Source organism: Myxocyprinus asiaticus, chromosome 43 (genome assembly GCF_019703515.2).
Source record: "Myxocyprinus asiaticus isolate MX2 ecotype Aquarium Trade chromosome 43, UBuf_Myxa_2, whole genome shotgun sequence".
Lineage (NCBI taxonomy): Eukaryota > Metazoa > Chordata > Actinopteri > Cypriniformes > Catostomidae > Myxocyprinus > Myxocyprinus asiaticus.
The window spans coordinates 22,311,743-22,333,732 of record NC_059386.1 but is presented as its reverse complement, the minus strand read 5'-3'; the positions used below and the strand labels follow the sequence as shown (position 1 = coordinate 22,333,732).

The following is a 21,990-nucleotide window of genomic DNA, read 5'->3' as shown; positions in this document are numbered from 1 at the left end:
TCCGAAAAGAGAAATGAGAGTTAAAAAAAACAGACATCCTTACTCTTAACTAATGTGAAAAGCACATTTTCTGAAGCAACCATGTCAATTCGTGTCGCATCTATGTCTTTATCATGTCAGCTTGAGTTCTTGTCTGGTTTTGAACCATGGTTCTCCGAGTCCAAAGTCTAGTGCTCTATGAAGTGCGCTACCATGCAAGCTAATCATATTGGAATAAGTGTATAAATGTAGGTGGGTCTGTAATACAAGCATTAAAATGTATAATTTTTCAAAGGTGCATTAGAGTAAAAGTGTCTTGATATCATAACATAGCAGAGAGAAAAATAAGTGTTTATAAAGTCATAATCAGCCATTGAGATTTTAGTTAAAGTGAATAAAACACACAGTAGTGCCTCTAGTGTTCATTTCACCTGGAAACTGCAGGGAATTTTACCTGGAGACATGTTTTCACTATGAGACCAGGTTGCTTTAAATCCTCCAAAAATTGGCCCCATTCACTTCCATTGTAAGTGCCTCATTGTAACCTCAATTTTTGCTTTTTTTTTTTTAAGAAAAGGATTGTCGGGATGAAATTATTTTTTGTGGTAATCGGCATTATGTCACAAATGCTATCAATTGATCTTAACATAAATTGAACCCAATATATTCCTTTAATTGTCCTCAGTAACATTGCATTGTTTAGTCAATTTGAATTTGTCTGTTCACTAAATGCAAACAATTTTGTTGTGAAAACGAATCACTTCTTGTTCAGACAACTATCATTTCGCAATACAAGAACTTTTATCTTGTGTATATGGTTTTAAAGTAATTTTACATGAAGTTAACTGTTATCTTTGCCTCTGAAGAAAGGAATGTCTTGCAAGACAATACTTACAGTTGTTTGATAGAGACACACGATAGACCTCAACCCTTAATACACAAACCTCAATAACGGTGACAATCAAAAAAAGTAAAATGATGATCTTTGAACATCACCACACAACAATTAACTAACAGTGGCAAAAAAACAACAACAACAATAATAGCAGAAATTAAGTCAGCAAACAGCAAAAAATAAGCCTATAACACTAAGTGCATAATTTGTATTCATGTTGCAACTCACAAATAAGAAATTGTTAGTTCAGACAAATCTGTAGGCTAGCTGGGACGACTTTTGGGGGGAAATTGTTGGTATAACATGTGTTTTTAAGTAGATGCAAAGTAATCCACATCTCGTATTATCTGTGACTAAAAAAAAACCATAAGCTGGATAAAATGTAATTTCATTTTGTTTACAGTGGTGTTTACTTATTTTCGGATTTAGGATTCTGTCACACACACTCAGAAGAGTCATGATTTTATGCTTACATTTTTGATCTACGAACTATGCTGCACTAAGAACGTTTTCTCCTAACATTGTGAGAACTTTCATCAAATAATAATAGCATCATGAGGATGTTCCATTAATGTGTTTTAATGTCCATTCCTAGCCTTTATATGAAATAAGTTATTGGAGCATTCCCTGTTAGGTGAGCACAATGGGGACATCCAGGTAAAAAGACCTGTGAAAGAAGATTTTTGATCAGGCTACCTGCGTGAACATCCCTTTTAGATTTATCACCACAAATCGTCTCATGTTGAATAAACACAGTCCTAAAAGACCATCTGGGTATCATGTTAATCAAATGTGACTCACAGCACCCTGTGTTTTTCATAAGTGTAAATGTCAATCCGGACCATGTAAATGATCTTTCTAGTCTGAGTGTCTGATCTCCTGTCTGTGGTCTTTTGTTAAATGGCAGTGTTGACATAAGTGTGAGCTGACCTTAGTAAAGCAGAATGCACAGATACACACACAGGTATAGTGCACAAGATGACCTCCAGCATTTACTAGTGACACTCAGTAGAGATGAAAGCAGCCTACGGGCATGAAGAGAGAAGGGGCTAATAACAGAGCCTTCTGATATCTGATCACAAAGGGCAGTTTTGCTCTGGCCCCTTTCTGCCTTTCATTTACGTCTCTTTCTTCTTCTTTCTTGAACTTCTAGTAGTTAAGAATGAAGACTGTAAACACCATTGGAGAGCTGCTCAACATCTTGAAGAAGAATGTTCATCTGAGTGTGTGAATATTGCGACTGCTAGCTTTCTTACTTTTTTGGTCTTGTTTTCCAGTAAAAAATGTCTAAACATCTTTTAAACAAGATATGTTTATGTGAGAAGCAAAATTACATGTTATTAAGTCTTTTTTTTTTTTTTTTTTGAGAAATCAAACAAAGTTTGAACACAAGGGTGTTTGCCAAAAGGGTAAGAAAAATCAACTTGTTTTCAATTCGAATTAAGCTTCTAATTTGTCTTATCTCATTGGCAAATATTATATTTCTTGTTTCAAGCATAAATCTCACAAAAGTTTTGTAAGATTTATCTGAAACATTCCAGAAAACGTCAAAATAGTCAACAGTCATTAAAGCAGTAGTTCACCCAAAAATGTAAATTCTCTCATCATTTACTCAACCTCATGCCATCCCAGATGTGTTTGACTTTCTGTCTTCTGCTGAACACAAATTAAGATTTTTAGAAGAATATCTCAGCTCAATCCATATTTTCAGAAGTGATATGCTAAGTGGGTAAGAAACAGATCAATATTTAAGTCCTTTTTACTATAAATCTCCACTTTCATGTTCACTTTAACATCTTCTTTTGTTTTTTGGCAATTAACATTCTTCATGCATATCGCCACCTACTGGCCAGAGCTGGTCAAAGGTGGAAATTTAGAGTGCTTTCACACTTGGTTCGATTGCTTGGATCGAACCCGAGTTTGTTTCCTGCCCCTCCTGCTGCTCTCCGTGCTGGTCTCTGTTCACATCATATTATTTGGGTCCGAACTGCAGTCCGATTACGTCATCAACGTGAGTACAAGCGGCAGCTGTTTACCACTGTAACTAGGTAACTCAAAAAGGCGTCACTGTGTTAAGTATTAAAGTTTGTCTCTTTGTATTTAGCACAAAAATTTGTTATGCACAGAACAACACTTGTGTTTGTCTCCCGTGGATGCATTGAATGTGCAATGATGGGATGAATATTAGCGTTTGTCTGCCACGAGCCCGCGGATGCATTGGAGGAGATGTGAAGAATGTGAGCTGCTCTCTGGAGGCGGTGTATTTGGACGCAAGCAGGTATGAGAAATGCATTATACCATTATATTTGCGACCGTGAGCCTGCAATGACGCAAATTTTACGTCATCACAAGCCGATTTTGGTACAATTGTGTACATACCAGCAGCAAACCGTACCAGAGTTCACATGAACCGTATCCCAGACCACCTTTTCAAGCTGACCCGGGTGTGGTTCACGGGTGTGCACCCGAGTTCGGAAAACAGTGTTCACTTCACCCAAATGAACCGAACTTTGACGTAATTCGACCCCGGGTGCGCACCAAAAGTGCTAGTGTGAAAGCACCCTTATAGTGAAAAAAGGCTTAAATATTGATCTATTTCTCACCCACGCCTATCATATTGCTTCTGAAGACATGGATTTAACCACTGGAGACTTATGGATTACTTTTATGCTGCCTTTAATAGATTTTTTTTAGATTCAAAGTTCTGGTCACCATTCACTTGCATTGTATGGACCTACAGAGCTGAGATATTCTTCTAAAAATCTTTATTTGTGTTCTGCAGAAAAAAAGAAAGTCATACACATCTGGGATGGCATGAGGGTGAGTAAATGATGAGAGAATTTTCATTTTGGGGTGAACTATCCCTTTAACAGTCAATACTTTTAGTAGCATTTTTTATTTTATTTATAGCTTTTAAAACAAGACTAATTTGGCAATAGGTAAAGAAAACTAAACTTGTTTTCCCTTTTGAATTAAGTTTCTAAATTCTCTTTTCCCACTGGCAATTATTATATTTCTTGTTTCAAGCATAAATCTCACCAAACTTTTGTTAGATTTCTTTGAAAACAGGACTTTGCATCTTACGTCACTTTGCTTGTCGAGTAAATGTAACTTGTTTTGAGGATGTTCAGATATTTTACTGTAAAACACACTTTGGGTAGACTTTTTTAGTTAGCTTGTGTAATGTGATTTCAGATGTGATTTGAAATATTTTTTACACTTTTACAATAGTGCCATCTATAGGTGATGCCAATTTTTGCATTATTAACAGTAAAAAGTTTTAATAGCCTTTTTAATTTTATGCCAAACAGCTCTTATGTGTAGTCCTCATGACATTTACTTTTACCAAAAGCAACTTACAGTCTATTCAGTTTATACATTTAATCAGTACATATGTTCCCTGGGAATCAAACCCATTACCATGATGATTCTAACGTCATGTTCTAGTTGAGCCACAGTGACTAGTTGTCATAATCTTAGTATTGAAGACATTTGAACACGACATCATTGTCTTGCAAAAGCTCGAGTTCAAAAATTAACATCTTATAATGGTTACAAATGAACTGTCTATTAGTTAAAGGAATATTCCGGGTTCAAAACAAGTTAAGCTCAATCAACAGCATTTGTTGCATAATGTTGATTACCACAAAAATTTATTTCAATGCATCCCTCCTTTTCTTAAAAAAACAAAACAAAAAAAACAAAAAATCTGGGTAACAGTGAGGCACTTACAATGGAAGTAAATGGGGCCAACAAAATACTCACTGTTTTAAAAGTATAGCCACAAGACGTAAACAATATGCATGTTAACATAAATTCAAGTAATAACCTTTTCTGTGTAAAGTTATAGCCACTTTTACAGCTCCGTTGCCATGACGATGTAATGTCAACAAACCCTAAAACCCTACAGTGGCTGAAAAAATTATGATTTAAACAACTTTTACAGCCAAATAATGAATGAGTTTAAACAGAATAATTAATGTAAGTGCTTTTATAAAATTATAAGCTTCACATCTCTGCCTTTAAACCCTCAGAAAATTGGCCCCATTCACTTCCATTGTAAGTGCCTAACTGCAACTTCAATTTTTGCTTTTATTTTATTTTTTTTAAGAAAAGGGATGTCAAAGTTATTATTATTATTTTATTATTATTATTATTATTATTTGTGGTAATCAACATTATGCCACAAATGCTGTCGATTGAGCTTAACTTGTATTAAACCTGGAATATTCCTTTAAAGTCTTACAGAGGACCACGATACTCAAATAGGCATTTCTCTCTTCCACTTAAACATCTCTTCTGTTAAGCAATTCCTCTTGCCATCATTGCACAAAGTGTCTTGATAGGAAACAAACGGGCTTGTTAGAATGTGTGCATGTGTGTATTGTCTGTTTTTAGCTTTGACTGGGGCCCCTTTGAGCCTCAAACACCCCCATGTGCCACGGTGCCTCTGAACATCCCAGGACTTACTAACTCTCCCCAGCTGGGCAGGAGACTGAGGGGCCTGGCTGCCCTCTCTGCCACAGTTTCTCTTGCACTTCAAACGACTATGCTGGGTTAAAGTGACTCTGATGTGACCTTTTCTTCCATCTTCTCTCTGAGGTGTGGTTGATACCACATGCTGACCATGAAGGCCCGAGTGATGCTGTGTCACTGGTTATGGTTAGTGAGTTAGGCTGCCATCCGGAAGGCTGTGGGTTTGAATCAACCTGCTATGCAAGCCATTTGCCACATTTAGATATTTCTTTGACCGATATATGCATTCTTGGGTGGTAGAGTTTGCCTTCAATTTGTGAAAGGACAGCTTTATCAGGAATACACCGAACTAGATTTGTAAATTTTCTAAAGAAAATGTGAGTGGTGCTTGCCTTACAGTATTGTAGATGGTTGCCAGGTCTTCGCTATGCAGTTGCTGGTTTTAGGCACTTTGCTATGAAGTTGCCAGGTGTTCGGTGGTTGCTTGAGTGTTCTGGTTGGTTGCTTACTGGTCAAAGTCGCTATGATTTTCTGGTCTCTGTATGGCATAGGTTCCTTCTTCAATACAAGTCGATGGGATTTTTATTGTCCACTAGGTGAAAATAATAAGTCCAGTATCTCCTTTTTGGAGCTTCAAAGGCCTGATCACCATTCACTTGCATTGTATGGACCTACAGAGCTGAAATATTCTTCTAAAAATCTTCATTTGTGTTAAGCATAGAAAGAAAGTCATGCACATCTGGGATGGTATGAGGGTGAGTAAATGATGATTTTTGGGTGAATTATCCCTTTAAGTTTAATACTTACATTTATGGCTTTATTCAAATTCCTAAGTATGAGCATAAATAATGGTAACTATTTCATATCGATTTCTGATGTACCCCATACAGATGTCCAAAAAGACATCTTTGAGCATGAAAGACGAGCTATTTGGCCCTATAGATAATCATTATGTCATAACTCTTTGTTCTCAAGGTAGACTTTAGGGCATGTTTCCCCATCTGCCAACTCTATCTGCGATCTCCATGCAGCTGGGTGAAAAATTCCTACACAGATTCCATCCTGACATCTCCGAACACACAAACCCATGGCTAAGGTGGCCTGGGGGATTCCTCAGCACTTTGACTTGACTCAGCCTGCCCCATTGGTATAGTACAACAAAGGACCCTCCTTGCTGCATTTTCTGTGTTGCTCACAAAACCCATAACTGTCAGCCATCAAAGCTGACCGCAGTGAGTAACGAGTGACTGACTCAAGCACACATAGAGCTGCTGGAAACCTGGAGCCACTGACCCCAGACCAGTCAGCACCCACACACACACATATTCCACCCTGGAGCTCTGGATTTTTCACCCCATTCTACAATAACAGATTTTCTTTCAGTCATGACAGACTATTGTCAGTCATACAAGACCATTGTCTATACAGTCAATGGGTTCCTTAAGTCTGAGACCACAATAGACCTTTCTCACAGACTGTGATGATGTGTTTCTGCCTTATTTAGCAGCGTAAATCTAGATGATAATTACAGTATATGATAATACAGTATATGATAATATGATAATATGCTTTGTGTTATATTACCCTGGAATTAGTTTTAAAAAATGAATTACCACAGCTGTGAGAGGGTTTCTATTACAGCTGCTGAGAGAGTGACAGTAAATTTGTCTTAATCCACCGCTCTCTATTTTTATTTTTATTCTGGTAAGTCATTCCAATGTAATAGTGAATTTTTTTCTTTTGGTCATGGAGCAAATGGGTACGTGAAAATAATATTTGCTTTGATCTCCCATTCACTCCCATTCAGTGCTGTCGAAGTTTACCCTGCAATCGTTTACTTCTGCGTTCCAAAACCAGGAGTGTGAAAAAGGTCTATTGTAAAAAAAAGAATTTTTTTTCTTATTTAATAAACTTTTTAATTAATACAACACAGTTGCTTTTAAGGAATAGTTCATCCAAAAGTGACATTCTCTCATCATTTATTCACCCTCATACCATCCCAGATGTGAATGACTTTCTTTCTTTAGCAGAACACAAACAAAGATTTTTAGAAGAATGTCTCAGCTCTGTAGGTCAGTACAACGCAAGTCAATGGTTTCCAGAACTTTGAAGCTCCAAAAAATACATAAAGGCAGCATAAAAGTAATCCATTTGACTCCAGTGGTTAAATCCAGAATTGATATGATAGGTGTGGGTAAGAAACAGATCAATATTTAAGTCCTTTTTTACTATAAATCTCAACATTCACTTTCACATTCTTCTTCTTTTGTTTTTGGCGATTTGCATTCTTTGTGCATATCACAACCTACTGGGCAGGGAGGAGAATTTCTTGTAAAAAAAAGGACATAAATATTCATCTGTTTCTCACCCACACCTATCACATCACTTCTGAAGATATAGATTTAACCACTGGAGTCTTAAGGGTTACTTTTATGCTGCCTTTATGTGCTTTTTGGAGCTTCAAAGTTCTGGACACCATTCACTTGCATTGACATTAATGGTCAATGTCACGAATTTACTTATTTGATCAGCAGTGCTGGGTAAGTTACTTTAAAAGTAATCCACTTTAAATAACTGATTACTTCTCTAAAATTGTAATGAGATTATTTATTTCATTTGAAAAGTAATCACATTGCTAATTACTTTTAAGTTACTTAAAAACACTTGTCACATAATTTTTTTTATGTCATTTCTACTCACCAAATTTAAAATAATGTCTATAGCCCTCCTTTTCATTGTCGGACGCAATTCATGCACTCAGCACCTTACATTGCTGCCTTACTCCTTATGGGGTGCACGGCCTTCAGCTGTCTCAGAAATGCAATCAGATGTACATATGAACATAATTCATGTTTTAAATGTATTTACATAAATAATATTGTTTTAGAAATATGTGTAATGGCTGAAACCCAAGTACTTAAAAGTACTTCAGATTAATTCAAAATCGGTGATCTGATTAGAAGACTTTAAAATGTAATGTATTACACTACTTTGACTAAAAAGTCATTAGATTACATTAACTAGTTGTTTAGTAATCAGATTACAGCCAGATTACACACTGTCAAGTGACCTAGAAATAAAAAATCCTTATACTTTGTTTGTTTCCAGGTTTATATAAGATTTTAAGTCCCATGTTATCAGTGTTGTCTCAGACTGTAAATTATGTAGGTTCAAATAGCCTATGCGATAATTTATGCGAATGTCTGACTACACGAAGACATGGAATGTGATGAAAATGAATACAAGTAGGATTTGCTTTCATCAATAGAGAAAAAAAACAAGTTGTACAAGTTGTACTTTCGGTATACCTCCCTATACTGTTCATTTCACAAGTCATCACCTGATAAAATGGGCTGTAGATTTCTGCATGGGTAGCACAACACCTGAGAGAAGCATTTTACAAGTGTCAAAAGAGGCTCCATGACAATGTCACACTTAACACACAATTCTGTCTGCTAAGACTTCTTGGGTACATACTCCCTCTCTTTCAGTGTCTACTTCCACAGGAAATGGCTCCCAGCCCAAATCAAATTATGCTGACAAGCATGTCCATATCTCTGATGTGAGAGGAAAGGAAAGAGATCAGTTTGCCTGTAGGGCCAAATGCCAAAAACATTTATTCAGCAGTAGATGTTGCCCTGTCTTGTCAATGCGTTTAAAGTTACCTAAAATAACTTGACATGCATGACTAATTGTGGGATATTTTCTTGACTCATATATAGCCAGTGACTTGATCAGGATGTAAAAATGAGAGGTAACGTAAGACTAAACAATGTCACATTAACAAAATCACTCAAATAGGCAGCTTAGAGGCATTTTCCAGTTTCACAACCGTCACATTAAAATAACATTAGGTAAATGTGATGAAATCAGGATTTTCCAAGATGCTTTGATGTGCATTTGCACCCCAGTTTAAATTCAAATAAGTATAATTTTATTTAAATAGTACTTTTTTAGAGTGTCACTATTCACTTTCATTGCAACTTTTTTCCCCATACAATGAAAGTGAATGGTGACTGAGATTATCACTCTGCCTAACATCTCCTTTTTGCATTCCCTGGAAGAAATAAAGTCGTACAGGTTTGGATCAATATCAAGGTGATTAAAATGATGACTTTCATTTTCATTTTCATTTTCATTTTTGAGTGCACTATCCCTTTAAATTGCCTGAGGAAAACCCTAGTAAACAAGTGTGCTTTGAGATACTTTTATAAAGTGTTAATTGAATTCAAAAAGGATTAGTATTGTGCATGCCTGCACTTTATCCTCACAGGATGCATGCCTGAATGCACACGTAAACACAAGTATTGCGCTAACACAGGAGTACAGGATCTAATAATCCCTGTGTAAGCACTGAGGTCCCTGTAAATAAAGCAGGATCTTTTAATCAATGAACACACACACTGTGGCAACACAATTGTCATCCCCCTCAGCGTCATTTATTTATTTTCTCGCTATTCATCATTAGAAATGGGATATGATACGGTGCTGAGTCCTCTTCAATGTGTTGTGTTGACCCATCAAATGGCTTCCTGTTGGTTAACATAAATCTGAGTAAAGATAATGACTCTGATCAATGGGATTGTTTGGCAAAGGCCTAATCAAATCGCTCTAATGCAGTGCTTCCTCTGCAGGAGATCTGATGCTAAACACATTATCTCCCCATTTCCATCAGGCCCCAGGCTCTTCTTGCTGCACAATGTCTACCAGACAATCCGTCTCTATAGGAAAGCAGAAGAGAGAGAGAGAGAGAGAGAGAGAGAGAGATCTGGTTGTGTTCCTCTGATCTAAATGTCACAGTCCTGAGCTCCTGTTCTTGATCTTTGATGCCATCAGGACCTACTTGCATCTGGGTGGGTTACTGATATACCACAATATTCTGTGGATTCTGTGATTGGATTGTTCTAAGAGTTAAGCCATGCTGTAAGTTATTTTTGTACAGATGCAATCTGTGTTGGTTCATTACTGATGAAATGTAAACTTTTATAAACATGTCTTTGATCCTTTTTTTCTCCTTTGAGTGTATTCAAAATTAACTCTACGAATAACAGTCTGGTTTTTTTTTTTTTTTTTTGTGTGAGTGTTTTCTTTTTTTTTTTTTAACATAATCTATGTAATCTTCAAGGACACATCAAGCAGCTGGATTGGAAAAGCGTTGTTTAAAAGATAATGTATACTTCCACCTACTGGACATAAACCCATACTGCAAAATACCTTCATAAAAGGACTTTACTGTACATTAATAGCCTACTATAATCTATTTCAATAAATAGGCCTTGAGCTAAAAATTAATATAATGATTCTATTACATTAATAATTATTCTATTAATATATGTAAATATAATTTATATAAATAATAATAATTCAAATATATATATTAATTTTATATTTATATTTTTATTTTTTTATTTTTTTTTACACCTGGCAACTAAATGTTTGGAATAATGTACAGATTTTGTTCTTATGGAAAGAAATTGGTACGTTTATTCACCAAAGTAGCATTCAGCTGATCACAATGTATAGTCAGGACATTAATAACATGAAAAATTACTATTATTATTATAAAATTACTACATAAACTACTTCAAAGAGTTCTCATCAAAAAAATCCTCCACGTGCAGCAATGACAGCTTTGCAGATCCTTGGCATTCCAGCTGTCAGTTTGTCCAGATACTCAGGTGACATTTCACCCCACGCTTCCTGTAGCACTTGCCATAGATGTGGTTGTCTTGTCTGGCACTTCTCACGCACCTTACAGTCTAGCTGATCCCACAAATGCTCAATGGTGTTAAGATCCATAACACTCTTTTCCAATTATCTGTTGTCCAATGTCTGTGTTTCTTTGCCCACTCTAACCTTTTCTTTTTGTTTTTCTGTTTCAAAAGTGACTTTTTCTTTGCAGTTCTTCCCATAAGGCCTGCACCCCTGAGTCTTCTCTTTACTGTTGAACATGAAACTGGTGTTGAGCGGGTAGAATTCAATGAAGCTGTCAGCTGTGGACATGTGAGGCATCTATTTCTCAAACTAGAGACTTTGATGTACTTATCCTCTTGTTCAGTTGTACATCTGGCCTTCCACATCTCTTTCTGTCCTTGTTAGAGCAGGTTGTCCTTTGTCTTTGAAGACTGTAGTGTACACCTTTGTATTAAATCTTCAGTTTTTTTGGCAGTTTCAAGCATTGTATATTCCTCAAAACAATGATTGACTGATGAGTTTCTAGAGAAAGCTGTTTCTTTTTTTGCCATTTTTGACCTAATATTGACCTTAAGACATGCCAGTCTATTGCATACTGTGGCAACTCAAAAACAAACACAATGATAATGTTAAGCTTCATTTAACGAACCAAATAGCTTTCAGCAGTGTTTGATATAATGGCAAGTGATTTTCTAGTATCAAATTAGCAATTTAGCATGATTACTCAAGGATAAGGTGTTGGAGTGATGTTCGCTGGAAATGGGGCCTGTCTAGATTTGATCAAAAATGACTTTTTTCAAATAGTGATGGTGCTGTTTTTTACATCAGTAATGTCCTGACTATACTTTGTGATCAGTTGAATGACACTTTGGTGAATTAAAGTACCAATTTCCTTCCGAAACAGCAAAATCTGTACATTATTCCAAACTTTTGGCTGCCAGTGTATATAGTATACAGTATATGCTGTGTATTTGTGTGTGTGTGTGTGTGTGTGTGTGTGTGTGTGTGTGTGTGTGTGTGTGTGTGTGTGTGTGTGTGAGTGTGTGTGTGTGTGTGTGTGTGTGTAAAATAGTAATAATATATTTATATAAATAATTACATTTGTATTTAATATTTGTATTTGTTTACATTTTGTACATTTCTTTTTAATATTTAGAATTAAAATCATTTATTTGATTTAATATGATAATTTCTGTCACAGTGTTATAAATTCACTGCAGTTTTGTCATGAATCTCTGGAATTCAGTTTACAGTCAACCCTAAAATGTTTAATTGATTCACTCTGTTAAAGCTTGCAGTGAATTTATCTGAATATCTTGATCATATAACAAGTAAGAGTGAGTGTAAATACATCAGAGGCACAAAATGTTGGATTTAACTTGTAATTTTTAAAAATGAACTTACAGTAATAATGAGAAATAATTTAATATATTTAAGATTCAGAGTTTACAACTTGAGGAAACTATTCATGTTCTATAAATAATATACATTTACATTAAGTCATTTAGCAGACACTTTTATCCAAAGCGACTTACAAATGAGGAACATAGCAAGCAATTAATAAATTACTAAATGTATTAATTTAATAATAAATGAATATAGCAAGCAATAAATTAATTTACCAGATAGTTTCGATTCATTAATTTATTCATTCATTCATTTAGTAAAATGCAATAGCAGTCCAGCACTGTAACAAGTTTCCTCATCAAATGTTATGTGAACACTATTCCAGGTTGTTCTTACATATTTCTGAAATATTTTTGTAGGCAGCATCACAAAGCTTTGGTGTTGCTGCTAAACAACATCAAAAGGATGATGTAACTAATCAATTTGTTCATAAACAGATTTATGGGTAGAAGAGGAAAGCAGTGCCTCAAAAAATGACCAGGATCTTACTGTGTAACTGACAGGACTGCCTACCAGAGAGGGAGTGAATAAATGGATGAATAAAGAGAGAGAGAGCATGTATACTTCAGTGCCTCTTGAGCTCGTTAGTGGGAGATAAACGAGACCGCCAGGGGAGCAGTACACACACACACACACACACACACACATACACAGAATCTCCATTTCAAATATATCTTGCTCTATCTACCCAACAGCTCTCCCCTCTCTTCTCCCCTGCTATAAATGCCAGCTGCCCCCTGCTGTTAGTGATGGTGTTTATCTGCACAAGACCAACTACAGTCATTAACTAGAACTACAGCATCATATGAAACCAGTCGCACACTGGAGGACCCAATCTCCCCCTCTCAAACAATAAATTAGTTGGCCTTCACAGCAGGGACAATTAACGAGTAATCCCCCTTTTCATGCTAATAAGACCTGCCATCCCCAGTGTGTCCTACCATCCGCTGCCTGAACCATCCAGAGAAATTAGCCTAAATGAGAGGGCTGCCTGGCAGGGAGTTCCCCCTGAGTACCCTAGTGCAGTGGCCGGAGAGGGAGGGGGAATCCTCCAGCGTATTTTCCACCAGATGCAGGAAACAGCAGCACTGAGAGTCTGTATCCAAACCCAACCGCCCCTTCCACTCTTAATGTAAGAGTTTCTAGAATGCTCAATAAGAATGAGCTGACTTTGAATTCTAGAACTGTTTGAAAAGTGTTCTAGAACTCAAACAAGGCAAGTTGCAAAATGCAGTCGTTCTTCACTGGAGTAGTGCTAATATGCCTCTCTCCCTCAACAGTGTGACCACAGCACTAACCTAGAAATCCCCAGCCAGCCAATCAAAATCGAGCATAGACTGACTTCAGCTCTGTTCAAATCCTTTAAACACTGGTGCTTCTTAAAAAATAGTCCACCCAAAAATGTAAATCATCTCATCATTTACTCACCCTCATGCCATCCCAGATGTGTATGGCTTCCTTTCTTCTACAGAACACATACAAACATTATTAGAAGAATTTATCAGCTCTGTTGTTCCATACAATGCAAGGGAATGGGTAGCAAAAGTCTGAAGCTCTAAAAGCCCATAAAGGCAGCATAAAAGTAATCCATAAGACTCCAGTGGATAAATCCATATCTTCAGAAGTGATATGATAGATGTGAGTGAGAAACAGATTCATATTTAACCCTCCTATGGTATTGAAAAAAGACACCTCCCTTTGGTATTCACGGCCATTTTTGACCGGAATGATGATGATGATGATAATGATACCATTTCTTCTTCCCTGAAGTAAGAACAATAAAATTATACATTTCTTTTGGAATTTTATGCTATTTTGATCTTATTTACATGTACATTTCTAAATTTTACCATTCATTTAATTAGCAAATATTATTATTTTTTTTAAAATTCAGAACCTACACTTTTATAAGTTGAAACATGAAGAAAATTTGAGAATGTGACGAAATTGGAGGCAGATTGCTGTCATCTGGTGAACAAAATATAAATAACATGACTTGAAAACCATGTCATTCCAGTAACAGCCAGTAGATGGCTGTGGCCACCTACTGTGAAGTCTGATGGCTTGTTGTAACCTCATTTTTATATTTTTTCACAAGATATGTATTTGGCTATATATTTAGACATTATCAAACTATTATTTGTCAAAGTTTAGCATTTTAAAATTGATTTGAAGTGTCAGTTTTCGCAGTTAATATCATTATGCTTGCAATTGAACCTGACCGTGGTGTTACAAAGAGAAGACACATAATAAGCATTTTTCTACCAATAATTTATTTAATAAACATAAAAAAACTGCATAATAATGTCAAGAAAATCAACATCAAGAAACAGAAATTAACTGAAAATTCTGAAAATTCAATTAGAATATAAAACATAAGAATCAGAGTAAATATTTAGCAATTTCAAACTTTCTATAGTACAAGTGTGTGTGTGTGTGTGTGTTCTGCATTGTAAGTGTGTTATCGTCTCATCCCTTCATTTCTGAGTGTGTGTGTTTAGCAATATGACTGATTTATTGTTGTTGTTTTTTTTTTGTTGTTTTTTTTTTACAAATGTAAAAGGCTCTGTGTTGTTGCTCACCAGTTCATTTTTGTGTGTGTGTAAGTGTGTTTTTGTGAGAGGGTGTGTACATTTTGCACTGAGGATGTTATAGAGTATCACCCTGTAATTTCTATGTGTTTTTTTTCTGCATTGTGGCTGATTTATTGATTTTATTTGACAGATAAAAAAATAAATAATTGCTCTGTTTTTTGGTCTTTCCCATTCATTTTCAATGACACTTTTTTTTTAAATTTATTTTCATGACCACTTAGTCTTATCAAATCAAGCACGTTTTTTTTTTTTTTTTTTTTTTTTATGTTTATATGGTAAATGGTGGAAAAGTCTTGTACTGCTCAGATAAAGAAAACCATTTTTATTAAATGAGGAAAATTTATTTCGGTCAAAAATGACCGAATACCATAGGAGGTTTAAGTCCTTTTTTATGATCAATCTCCACTTTCACATTCTTCTACTTTTGTTTCATTCGCATTCTTTGTGCATATCGCCACCTACTGGGCAAGGGGGAGAATTTATAGAAAAAAGGGACATAAATATTGATCTTTTCTTCACTCACACCTATCATATCCCTTCTGAAGATATGGATTTATCCACTGGAGTCTTATGGATTACTTTTATGCTGCCTTTATGTGCTTTTTGGAACTTCAATGTTCTAGTCATCATTCACTTGCATTGTGAGGACCTAAAGAGCTGAAATATTCAAAGAAAGACAGTCATGCACATCTGGGATGGCACAAAGGTGAGTAAACGATGAGAGAATTTTCATTTTTGGGGGAAACTATCCCAATAAATTAACCAAATTATACTCAATTTTAATATATCTCTTTCTGTTCTCTATTTATTTGCATGAAGTCTGACCTCTTTTTCCTAACCAAACAATTTGCTGACACTCAAATATTTTATCATAAATATTGTAAATGTTGTCATACATGTTATAATTGCATGATATTTGTGTACAAGCCATTGTGGTACATAGTTTTTTTTTTTTTTTTTTTTTTTTTCTTCAAATAACATTTGAAAAATTCTTATTTAAAGCATAGTTGATCACATCACACTCCTGACTGCACAGATGAAGCTGAAGCAGTGCTGCAGGTAACCAGTAGGGGGCAGCAGGAGTAGACTTTTAAAAAGACGAAGCAGTCATTTTAACCCTCACTAGAGAGTGCTAATGTACCACTGAAACAACATCAGTCGCAAATATCAACATTTAAAATACATCAGACTTAGTAATGAGAGAAGACAACATCAAGCAAATATACGGAGCTAGTCAAACATGCCTGAGAGTGGGATGAGCAAAGATTCTACTGTCCTTATCTTCAGAGGTCAAAGGGCAGAACAAGTCTAATGCCTCTCTGGCATTGTTCTACAGCTGCTCCAGAATTCACTAGATTATCAGAATTTCATGATCTGGGTCAAAGATCACTGGACGAAAAGGAATTCTCAAAACTTGCTTGAGGTACAGTGCCACAGTATGACTAGTCAGAAATGACCTATAAAGCCAAAGGCAGGCTGAATACATATGAGAACAGCAAATAAAGGGTTTTATTGGGCTTTCAGTACAAAAACATACAATAAAGAAAATGCTGCACTATAAACAAAAATAGAATAAATAAAATGATAAAGCTAAAATGTAAATGGAACTTTCAACTTACTTCCCATTCCTGTAGGCAGAGTATGAGAAGCTTTCTTCAAAGTAGGAAGTTTAAAACATGGTCATTATAAAATATGGTGACAAATATCTCCCTTGACTTTTCAGTCATTAAAGCCCATTTAAAAGTCATCGTTATATTAACTAACCTTTTAATTATTAATATGGAATGGTTTGACTCTATAATATTGTAACACATTTTTCATAAAATATATTTGAATTTGTCAATTGCTTGAAAAAATCCTTGTCCACGTCATCTGGTACACCACTTTTATGACATGTACAGTTATTTATGTTTATTTTTAACTCGTTTTGTTTTCTCAAGTCAAGCATTAGTTCAGTGCCTAACAAGTGTGCAAAAAAGCAAAACGAAATAAGTCATTAATAATTAAGATATTTTTTAAAAGAATGTTTGTCCCAAAGAATGTTTAAAGAATGTTTGTCGATGTCATCAATGTTAAAAAGATGTATAAAAAATACAAATAAAAAATATACTGTGGAAAAGAACTGCCCAAGTCAAAGTTCAGAGGAAGAAGAGGCTGCTCAAATATGCATATCGTGATTTTTTTCCACCTTTGAAAACTTATTCATTTTAACAGTGTTTTTCACATGGTTCATTTAAATATGTAATGTTATATTGTTTCATGTGAAAGAAAAAAATACTTAATGGTATGATTTACTGATTTTAGTCTGATCAGTAGTATATGTTTTGTGATGCTATTGACACCATTTTAGAGAATTCATCTTTTAAAGGGATAGTTCACCCAAAAATGAAAATTCTCTCATCATTTACTCACCCTCATGCCATGCCAGATGTGTATGACTTGCTTTCTTCTGCAGAACACAAACCAAGATTTTAAGAAGAATATCTCAGCTCTGCATGTCCATACAATGCAAGTGAATGGTGACCAGAACTTTGAAGGTCCAAAAATCACATAAAGGCAGCATAAAAGTAATCCATAAGACTCCAGTGGTTAAATCTGTCTTCAGAAGCGATATAATATGTGTGGGTGAGAAACAGTTAAATATTTAAGTCCTTTTTACTATAAATCTATACTTTTACTTTCACATTTTGAAAAGTGTTGAAAGTGGAGATTTATAGTAAAAAAGGATTGAAATATTGATCTGTATCTCACCCACAGTGATTGCATCGCTTCTGGACTCGTGAGTAAATGTTGAGAGAATTTTCATTTTTGGGAGAACTATCCCTTTAAGGTTATCATCCATAAAGGTGACTAAAAAGTGTGCATAATAGTGTAGACATGTGGATGGAGATTTTTATTTGATAGTCTCTGGATGTACAAACAGTCATTTAACAAGGCCCGATTGAAAATATTAAGTGGCCAATAACAGAACCAATTGGAGTACATACAGGGACAAATCCTCCCTTAATACTACTGTACGTATCTGTAAACATATGAAACCTCATAAACCTGTTCAAACAACTAATTTTATCATTTTAAATTAAATTATCACACATTGTGCTGAACTTCCCAAAATTCATAAACATATATTGTATTTTGGCTTGAGATGGGTTTACATTACATGGAAGTTATGTGTAGCTAACTGGGCACTATATTTGCTCAATCAGCACAGTAATTAAAGAATTTGATAGGATAAAGAAAGGCTTTTAAAGAATGATGGCCTCGAAAATCAAACATCCTTTGACGTTACAGTATTCCCTAAAGTCTGTCATTGACTGTATCACCCCAAAAGTGATTCCACGCAACACAGTTTTTCTAGCACAGGCTACACACTTGATATCTTTCAATCCACCCCAGAGCAAATCTGCAACCTAGTATAGCACTATTTATGTATTGTATAGTATAAAGCCTAACGTAGAGAGACAAAGGTGTTGAGATCTGATATGTACAGTGCATTCAGGAAGTATTCAGACCCCTTCATTTTTTTCACATTTTGTTATGTCGCAGCCTTATGATAAACTACTTTAAATTATATATATATATATATATATATATATATATATATATATATATATATATATATATATTTTTATTTTTTTACATCAATCTACACTCCATACACCATAATGACAAAGTTTGCAAATTTATTAAAAAGAAAAAAGTTAAATATCACATTGACATAAGTATTCAGACCCTTAACTCAGTACTCTGTTGAAGCACATTTGGCAGCGATTACAGCCAAATATTTTGGATATGATGTGACAAGCATTGCACATCTAGATTTGGGGATTTTCTGCCATTCTTCTCTGCAGATCCTCTGAAGCTCTCTCAGGTTGGATGGGGACTGTCGGTGGACAGCCATTTTCAGGTCTTTCCAGAACTGTTAGATTGGTTTCAAGTCCGGGCTCTGGTTGGGCCATTCAAGGACATTCACAGAGTTGTCCCTAAGCCACTCTTGCATTGTCTTGGCTGTGTGCTTAGGGTCATTGTCCTGTTGGAAGGTAAATCTTTGGCCCAGTCTGAGGTCCTGAGTGCTCTGGACCAGGTATTCATTAAGGATATCTCTGTATTTTGCTGCGTTCAGCATTCCTTCAACCCTGACCAGTCCCCAGTCCCTGCCGCTGAAAAACGCCCCCACAACATGATGCTACCACCATCATGCTTCACCGTTGGGATGGTATTGCGCAGGTGATGAGCGGTGCCTGGTTTCCTCCAGACATGACGCTTGGAATTGAGGCCAAACAGTTCAATCTTTGTTTCATCAGACCAGAGAATCTTGTTTAGGGGCTTTTTTGCGAGTTCCAAGTGGGCTTTCAGGTGTCTTGCACTGAGGAGAGGCTTCCGGCTGGCCACTCTGCCATAAAGCCCAGATCGGTGGAGTGTTGCAGTGATGGTTGTCCTTCGGCAAGTTTCTCTCATCTCCACACATGATCTCTTGTGCTCAACCAGAGTGACAACTGGGTTCTTGGTCACCTCTCCTACCAAGGCCCTTCTCTCCCAGTTGCTCAGTTTGGCTGGGTGGCCAGCTCTAGGAAGAGTCCTGGTTGTTCCAAACTTCTTCCATTTAAGAATTATGGATGCCACTGTGCTCTTGGTAACCTTCAATGCAGCCAAATTTGTTTTGCAGCCTTCCCCAGATCTGTGCCTCAACACAATCCTGTCTCTGAGCTCTGCAGACAGTTCCTTTGTCCTCATGGCTTGGTTTTTGCTCTGATATGCATTTTCAGCTGTGAGACCTTATATAGACAGATGTGTGCCTTTCCAAATCACGTCCAATCAATTGAATTTGCCACAGGTGGACTCCAGTCAAAGTGTAGAAACATCTCAAAGATGATCCAGAGAAATGGGATGCACCTGAGCTATATTTCAAGTATCATAGCAAAGGGTCTGAATACTTGTCAATGTGATATTTCAGTTTTTTCTTTTTAATAAATTTGCAATGTTGTCAAAAATCTGGGTTTTTCTTTGTCATTATGGGGTATGGAGTGTAGATTGATTTAAAAATAATAATAATAATTTAAAGCATTTTAGCATAAGGCTGCAACAAAACAAAATGTGAAACAAATTAAGGGGTCTGAATACTTTCTGAATGCACTGTATGTAACAGGATGCACACCTGCCAGCCTCAGGAGTGTGTACTTTGAAGGTGATGTACGTAATTACAGTTAAGTTTACTGCTCTTGCTGTTTCGAGCAGAAAGAATTGTCTTTATACAGAAAGAGCAGCTAAGGTGTGGTGTTTTAATTTCATTCCTGCATGTAATTATTGTTTGAGTACAGATTGTGTGGAACTCTGCCATGAACTTCAATTGTAGGTTTTTGGTGGAACCACCTCAAAACATCGATGCAGTAGCTGTTGTGTGATTTTAACATTTGAAATGTTTCAGTTGAATGTTTTTAGATATTCAGTGCTGTTACAGATCTCTGTACACATTTTAATTGAAGGATTATACAGAAAGTACTAAGGAATTGTCTATTGAAATACATAATCAAAGCCTAAGGAAAGCTTTGTGTGCTGTTTAGAATGAATTCTTTATGGTCTCACAACAAAACCATTGTGGTTTTACCACAGTGAATCATTAAAGGGTTCATGGCATGAAGAATCAAAATGTCCTTGATCTTTTGACATATAAGAGATCATTGCACTATGAAAACATACCGTAAGTTTCAGAACTCAAAACTTCCTCCTCCCTGCAAAAAGAGCATTTGCTGAAACCAAGCTGCCAAAACAACATGTTCTTTACTTCCTCCACATTGTGATGTCACATTGTGGTTGACATTTGCATCTGACCGCCTTCACAACAACACATCAACGCCTACTTTACCTTTAATCACTTCTGTAGCCCCGCCCAGTAGCGGTGAGCAGTGAGATGGCAAGTAACGAGAGCAGGTCAATGAAGAGCAGAGAGTCAATAACAACAGTGGGCTCTTACTGTCAAGTCTTAAAGGAGAAGCAGCATCAAAACCAAGTGTTTCTGACAGATGGTCAAAATGAGGGTGTAAAATGGTCATGTTTTACAAATATATGACTGTTTTTGTGCTACAAACATTATTAATATTATAAGTTAACCTCAAGGAACATAATAAAGACCACTAAAGGAGACAACTTGATTTTGTTTGTAGGCCACTTCATTCAAAACAGATGCAAATGACTTTATCAACGCATACTGTTTTAGCATGATTAAGATGAAACATCAAAATAGAACTGATTTGATTTCACTTTTGTGGGAACAGAATGTGTCATCAAACTTATCTGGCCAGAAGGTTAATGATTGGCCCATTAGATTCACCCACTGAGGCTGATGGGATAAACAGGTGGGAATTTGATGACTTTAGTTTGAGTGGTAGATTTGGTCAGATTCAGACCAACAGTAAACATGTCACCCTCAAAAAAAAAGAAGAAAAAAAAAAAAAAAGAAAGAAATGGTTCCGTAAAGGTGCACTCAGTAATTTTTCCTCATTAAACAAGTTTAACTCCTAAAGACATGAATTGTAATTTTCAATATATGTAGGAAATCATGACCACTCATATTAAAATGAAGACTCCAGTCATATCAGTAACCTTATAAAAGCTGTTTAATTCTACATGGAGAGGGTCTGCACATGGGGGCTGCCATGTTAGAATCACATGACCAGCCAAATGCTACTCACTCAATCTCAGTAACCGTCCTGTTATTTGACACTTTCACTCATTGATTAAAGTAATCATGTCTGACTGTGAATACTACATTTCTACAATTGCATCTGAAACTGAAAACTACTGATTTTAAATTATGCTGCATCCAAGCCACTAGGTGTCAGTGTAAGTCCAAGATGACACAAAGAAAAAAGTTACAGAGTGCACCTTTAACTACAGAATGTCACATTTGGCATTCATGCGATTGTGTTGCATAACTCATGATGAAAA

The 21,990-nt window shown here is 36.0% G+C and overlaps 1 long non-coding RNA gene across 1 annotated transcript; it reads left to right on the top strand.

Moving 5' to 3' along the window:
- The first annotated feature begins 589 nt into the window (after positions 1–589).
- On the top strand, positions 590–15,186 carry LOC127433800 (uncharacterized). Its single transcript, XR_007895941.1, has 4 exons — positions 590–2,885; positions 3,001–3,152; positions 3,657–3,694; positions 10,026–15,186. It is a non-coding gene; the product is annotated as an uncharacterized LOC127433800 (long non-coding RNA).
- Positions 15,187–21,990: the final 6,804 nt, after the last annotated feature.